Source organism: Egretta garzetta, unplaced genomic scaffold, assembly GCF_000687185.1.
Source record: "Egretta garzetta isolate BGI_Z169 unplaced genomic scaffold, ASM68718v1 scaffold404, whole genome shotgun sequence".
Taxonomy (NCBI): Eukaryota; Metazoa; Chordata; class Aves; order Pelecaniformes; family Ardeidae; genus Egretta; species Egretta garzetta.
Window position 1 is genome coordinate 1,417,052 of NW_009259323.1, and position 6,733 is coordinate 1,423,784.

The window sequence follows — 6,733 nt, forward strand, 5'->3', positions numbered from 1 at the left end:
CTGCCACAGGGAGGGAGCTGGAGCTCAGCCCGAGGCGTGGAAGGGGGCTCTGCCCTGACCCCCATGCGCTCCGCAGGCCGTGAGTCCCGGCCCGCGCCCACGCTGCTCCGCTACGGGAGCAACAGGCAGCTCGAAGGGATGGGAAACACCAGTCTCGGGAGAACTGTTCGGCAGTCGGGCCGACAGCAAAGAGCAAGGCGGGACCCAGCACCCGTCTCTCCAGGACGCAGGAGAAAACCTGCTCCTGATGCAATCCAGCGTTCGTGTGTCGTGAGCACCCATCCAAACAGGCAGCGATGCCGGGAGGTGAGCCAGCCGCTCCCTGGCATCGCAGGCGAGGCTCTGCTCCAGCAGAACTGCAGAGGATGCAGAAGCAACAGGCTTCCAGCCAGGAGCACCGGGCAGGGTGCTACAGGCCCTGCGCAGGGTGCCTGCCCACCCCACCTACCCTGGGTGTGCACACACAAGAGCCAGGAAGACAAAAAGGCTCCATTTGTCAAAATGACCTCAAGGCAATGGAAAAAGCAACGCAGCATCTTGCAAGTGCAGCTGCCGGGCAGTGACGCAGGCTCTCCTCCCACTCTCAGCCCTTGTGCATGAATGAACCGTGGCTCACTAACAATCCTCCTCGCAGCCGCATGCTCCCCGCCATGGAGGAACTGAGCTGAAGACCGAGATAAGGAAATCCCCTGCAGCCTCACTGTTAGCACCCAGGCGCCTCCTGCTCTTTCTTGGGCTGCCTGCAGCAGGCAGCGACCTGCCTGCAATGCTGCGGGCAGCACCATTGCTGAGGATGCTCTCGGGCAGGACTGGCAGCTCTCTGGACACAGCAGGGCTCCGTAGGGGGATGCCCTGGCCAAGCCAAGCAGAGGCCGAGTACCCAGAGCAGCAAGGGGAAGATGACGCAAAGACTCACTCGCCTATTCCCAGAAATGCTCTTGTGACATCAGCCATTGGGAGGCAGTTTCAGGCAGGGAGCAGCACTGGGGCACCAAAGGTGGCTCCAGCTCCCAGACCTCACACACAGTTCCACACCCATCTTCCCAGTGCCCCATTCTCACCTCCCAATCTACCGTGCTCCCCCCACCATTCATGGTCCTGATCCAGCAGCATGGGCCAAGGGCCAGGAGCAGGAGGAGGCATAGAGCAAGCCAAGCACACGTCCCAACAGGAGTGGGAGGAAGGCAGACAGTGGCAGGGCACACATAGCCAGTGCCAAGGAAGGGTAGGAGGTGGCTCCAGCCTGGAAAGGGGGCCAAAAGCCTTGCAGAAGCAGATCCAAATCAGCCTTTGGAGCCCCATCACCTTCCATGACTGGAGCATAGAATCACAGAATATATCTCCAGTTGGAAGGGACCCATAAAGATCAAGTCCAACTCCCTGCTCCTCGCAGGACTACCTAAAGCTAAACTATATGACTAAGAGCATCATCCAGACACACCTTGATGCCATGACCACTTCCCTGGGGAGCCTGTTCCAATGACTGACCACCCTCTCACTCAAGAACCTTTTCCTAATGTCCAATCTGAACTTACCCTGATGCAGCTTCATTCCATTTCCTCCTGTCCTATCGCTGGCCACCAGAGATCGATCAGCAGCTTCCCCTCTGCTGCCCCCCCTGAGGAAGCTGTGCACTTCTCTTTCTCCAAGATGAACAAACCAAGTGACTTCAGCGGCTCCTCATAAGGCCCTGGAGGCATTTCACCCTCTTGGTTGCCCTCCTCTGGACACACTTTTACCAAAATTTTACCAGGCACTGAAATGAGACTAACAGGCCTGTAATTACCAGGCTCTTCCTTCTTACCCTTCTTGAAAATTGGGACAACATTTGCCAGCTTCCGGTTGACTGGGACCTCTCCACACTCCCAGGACCACTGAAAAATAATGGAGAGATGTCCCACCATGACATCGGCGAGCTCTTTCAGCACCCTGGGATGAATCCCATGGGGCCCCACAAATTTATGCGCATCCAGCTGGAGCAGCAAGTCTCGAACAAGTTCAGGGTCAGCTGGGAGTTTACCATCCCCCCAGTCACAGTCTTCAAACACAGGGCTCCAGAGGTCCCAGGGTCCATCATCAGTGTTGAAGACAGAAGTGAAGAAGGCATTAAACATCTCTGCCTTGTCTATGCCCCCATTTGTGAGGTGACTGACCTCATCAAGTAATGGACCAATGTTACCTCCGATCCTCCTTTTGCTATTAACATATTTTAAAAAGCCCTTTTTGCTGTCTTTCAGATTGCTGGCCAGCCTGAACTCTAACCGAGCTTTGGCCACACTATTTTTCTCCCTACAGCGGCAGACAGCATCTCTGTAGTCCTCCTGTGTTGCCTGTCCTTGGTTCCAATGTCCATACACTTTCCTTTTCCACCTAAGTTCTAGAAGCAGCTCCATGCTCAGCCAAGCCAGGCTTCTGCCCTGCTTGATTGACTTCTGACACTTTGGAACTGCCTGCTCCTGCACTCTTAAGAGATGGCTCTTAAAAAGTTACCAGCATTCATAGACCCCAATACCTTCAAAAACAGATTCCCAGGGAATCTTACTAGCTAGCCCCTTCAGCAGCCCAAAGTCTGCTCTCCCCATACTGAGGGTCGAAGTTTTGCTGCAATTTTTCTCTGTGACCAACAGTCATGCCAGCACTGGAGCTGCTCGCCTTGGCGACCAAGCGCTAAGCAGGGGTGGGACGCAGCAGATGGAGCTTCCCTGTGCAGCCACCCCTATGCACAGCCAAGGGCAGCCGCCACATGAAGAGGTGCAGGCTGCCTGCGTCACTCTGGGCAGCCACGAACACCATCTGAAGATAACAGGGGAGTGGGAGCAGGCCAGCCTTCCTGGCCCAGCCTTGGGGTGCTGCCAGCAGCAGACAGCAGGACTTTCCAGGGCCTCACCCAGATGTAAGGCAGGCACAACAAGGTGCCTGAATCAACCTACCACAGAGAGAAGATGGCAGGACTTCCAGCGCTGGCAGGCAGGAACAGTGAGGGACTGAGCCCAAGTGCTGCTTCCCCACCATTTGCCTCCAGGCACTGACACAAGTCACCAGCTAATAAAATGGTAAGTAGCAGCTAAGAGCTGCAGAAGCCCATCAGCCAGCACTGGCTCTTCCCACATCCAGCATGAAGGTAGTTTAAGGCAGAAACCTGCCCATACAGCTGCCTGCCACCACCACACATCCAAGCATACACCTAGAAGCACCAAGTTTGTTCAGAAAGGCTTCCACAGAGCCGTGCTGTGCCTCCATCCACCAGCACCCACTTCCTCCATGCAGCAGACCTCAAGTCTCTGTCTGAGCAGAAGCAGCCACAGCCAGACACAGACCCGTCCTTTCTGCCCAGCCCTTTGCAGAGCAGAGGGCAGCACTGGGCACTGGCCCTACCCCAGCAGACAGCAAGCATCACTGGGAAAAGACACCTTTATTTTAAATACAAGGGGTTAAAAAATAGCTCTACAAATATCACTGGCCCAGCAGCTCAGGCAGCTGGACAAGTGGCTGTTGTGAGTCTGTCCCCATGTGCCAGCTGTCAGTCTCTCCCCAAGTCACCACTCTCCTCAACTGTTGCATCTTCCGGACAGATTCCTGGGGAGCAACAGCAGTATCAAAGCACTGCTGCTCCCCAGCACTCAGCATCTGCCCCACAGGGAAGGCCACGAGCTGTGTCCCTTCTACCTGGCAACCCTCAGTTACGTTGGCAAGGGATCACTGGAGCATCCCTGCAGCCTGCCCAGGGGTGAGGGCCCACCCCCAGCAAGGGAACATACCTGCTGCTCTGAGCTGAGCCTGCAAGGAAGAGATCGTCTGACGATAGGCTTCACACTGGGCAGTCTTGTCAGCTGCAGGCAGGAGGCAAGTAGGTGTGTGCTCAGCCCATCCTGAACACCTCACCCCCAGACTCTCTGGGGTAGCAGCTGGGATCCTGCTCTACCCCCAAACAAGAAGCCAGCCCCATCCCCACGGAGCTGCAGGCGCTGGGCTCCAGGTACAAGTGCAGGGGGTGTCATCTGGATTGCGGGTGTCCTGCAGCCCCCAAAACAGCCAGCTCCACATACCAAGCTCGCCCTTCACTCGCTCCAGCTCGTTCTTTACACGCTTCAGCTCCTGGGACAGCTGATCACCTGCAGACTGGCAAGGGCAGGGTGCAAGTGTGGTGCAAGAGGTGGTCACCTCCATGCAGTGGCCCGCAGCCCAGTCCCAGCCCAGCCCTTCCTGCAGGCAGCACACACACCCCAGCGGTTCCTGGGCTTGGGGAGCCCTGCTCACCCCCCTCAGCGTGTTAGAGCAGGGCCCCATTTTGACATTCACCCCTGCTTCAGGAGCCTAGCACTGTTGCAGTGCAGCCCAACTGACACCCCAAGCCTAACACCCACCGGATCACTGCCAGGCTGTGTTCATCGCAGCAGCGCTGCCTGGCAAAGGAGCCACTGTTTGCTTGTCAGTGAGCAACTGCCAGTGCCCATGGGTCACAGGGATCCCTTTGGCAGGCTACAGCCACACAGCAAAGAGCCCTAAAACTGCTGGCAAATACACAAATGTATTTTGCAGGTAAGAAACTTCATACTTTGGAGCCTCTCCTTGCTGCAGGCTCTGCTCACCCCATCCTGGGGACATGTCCAACATGTCAGGAGGTGTAAAAGTGACACCACAAGACACAGGCTGTGTGCACATTTCAAAAGCCGCTTAAAAAAATTAACTGGACAGAAGCCTGCAGTCCCCCGAGCACCAGAGAGGTGGTAAAGCCATGCAGCAAATGCAAAAGGTCTTGTGTAAACCCCAGGGAAAAGGCTAAAACAGCTCAGGTGCCAGCCCAGAAATTGGCAGCTCCAGGTCTCATCACTTCCCTCCTCTGGCACAGCTGGCCCAAGCCACCAGCTGAACAGTGCTCCATGGTGCCAGGACACAGCTGGCCCTTACCTGCTCAGCAGGGACTGCATCTCCACACCCTGGAGTTGGGCCAGGGGCCAACTCACTGGAAAAAGAGGACCCAACACACACCCATGTCTGGTCAGCCTTACCTGTGAAGAGAAGTGTTGTCACTAGAAACGCAACCACCATCCCCAGCCCCTCTTCAACCAGGCCACAGAGCTGTTCCAGACCAGGGACAGAACTTGTCCAAGGGAGCCAGAGGTCTTCAAGCCCCTCCAGCCCCATGGCTGCTGCTGGCCTGGCCTGTACAGGTGCTGCTAGGAGAAGGTGCTCCTGCATGGCCTAGCTCCCAGCAGCTCTGGGCTCCTGTTTGGAGTCTGCTTGCAGAGGGAGGGCAGACAGCTGCCCTGGGCAGGGCAGAGCTGCCCAGCAGAGCAGGGATAGACTCCTTGCTTCCTCTTCCTCTGCAGGGCCCACAACTGCATGCTGCTCAGCTGCAGTTCTTGGGGAAGGCAGGCACCCTGCCTGCAGAGCAGGGCTGGAGCACCCCCAGGTGCACCTGCTCAGTGAGGACCCTGCTGGGGAACAGCACTGCCAAATAAGCAGCTGCCCATGTTTCCCCATGCTCACCCTGACACAAAGCGAGACTCCACCAGAGCCCAACACAGAAACATAGACTCTCCTCTCTGTAGTACACTCACAGGACACTTGGGTTTCAGCAGGTCTTTGGCAGTCGGGAGCCAGGAAAGCTCTAAAGGGGCTCTACAGAGGAGCAGGCTCCAGCTCCCCACTCCTGCATGGGACCACACCTCCATACTTGTCACCTGCTCCCAAGACAGTCCCTGCTGCAACCAGCTGTTCTTTGCTCTCACCGTTTGCCTTCAGCTCTTGGGTCGTATTGCACATCACCTCCTGCATAGTTGATCCTGAAGTGGGGTCCAGGAAATGAAAGCAAAGAGCATCAACTCCTGCTCAGAGAGTGCCCTGGCAGCAACATGTGCTGACCAGGGCTTCCCCCGTTCCTACCAATGAGCTAGAGCACCAGATTTGTTCAGGCTCTCCAGGGAAAGGGACTTCTCCTAACTCCGCATTTCACTTCCCCTCCTCTGAGCCCAAGCACATTCTGCCCCCTCCTGTCCTTTCCACAGGATCAGCCTTGACTGCAGCAGAGTCCTGAATGTTCTCCCCAAGGCAGCAAACCCCCTCCTCCCATGACACCGGTGCCTCCAGGGCTTCTGCCCAGATTCATCCTTACCGAGGCAAAAGCGCTTGGGGGAAGCCACTTTTCCCAGCGGCCGCAGTCGGGAGCGAGAAGCCGTGGTAGGAATTGCTGTGGAGAGCCTCCAGGACGGCTGTCTGCAACCCCCAACCTTGACAGCGGCTATGGTGGACAAACAATAAGCACAGAGGCTGCCACCCCAAAGCAGCTACACCGCACCTCTCCTAGGGCAGCCCAGGGCTCAGCCAGGCTGCTCATCCGAGGCCCACAGGCACCAGCACTCCCAGGACCCCAAAAGACCATGGGGTGAAGGCTCCAAGCCCAGATGCTGCTAGCCCACATTGGCAGGAGGCCACATAGTGCCAATTAATACAGCATTTTGGGCATGAGTGCATTTCCTGGGCTCCCACCTGCGATGCTTCCAGCAATTCCCCACTCCCCATGCTCTGTCCCTGTCCCATGCTGCTGCCCAGGCCTTCCCCCTTCTGGCTGCAGCATCAGTCCCCCCAAGCTTCCCCGCTTTGCATGAGGCAACTGGCAGATGCAGAATTACTTTCCATCTCTGTGTCCCGGGGGCTGGGTTTGGGAATAGCGGAAGGTTGTGCCCGCTGCAAAGGCCCACTGGGATGCTGAAGCCTGGACTTGGTAGCAGGC

General features: G+C 56.9%; 1 protein-coding gene across 7 annotated transcripts in view; it reads right to left on the minus strand.

Annotated features, from left to right (window-relative positions):
- Positions 1 to 6,727, minus strand: part of SLC7A3 (solute carrier family 7 member 3) — a 17,966-nt gene extending 11,239 nt beyond the window's left edge. For 2 of the 7 annotated variants that reach the window (XR_004841682.1, XR_004841681.1), the window contains exons 1-4: positions 6,116 to 6,727; positions 5,733 to 5,786; positions 4,909 to 5,009; positions 3,759 to 4,119 (exon numbers count right to left, since the gene is read on the minus strand). The gene's annotated coding sequence lies outside the window, so the exon portion shown is untranslated. The remainder of the gene's footprint in view (positions 1 to 3,758; positions 4,120 to 4,908; positions 5,010 to 5,732; positions 5,787 to 6,115) is intronic. The other 5 variants (XM_035892145.1, XM_035892144.1, XM_035892143.1 and 2 more) reach the window with 5 other exon arrangements.
- Positions 6,728 to 6,733: the final 6 nt, after the last annotated feature.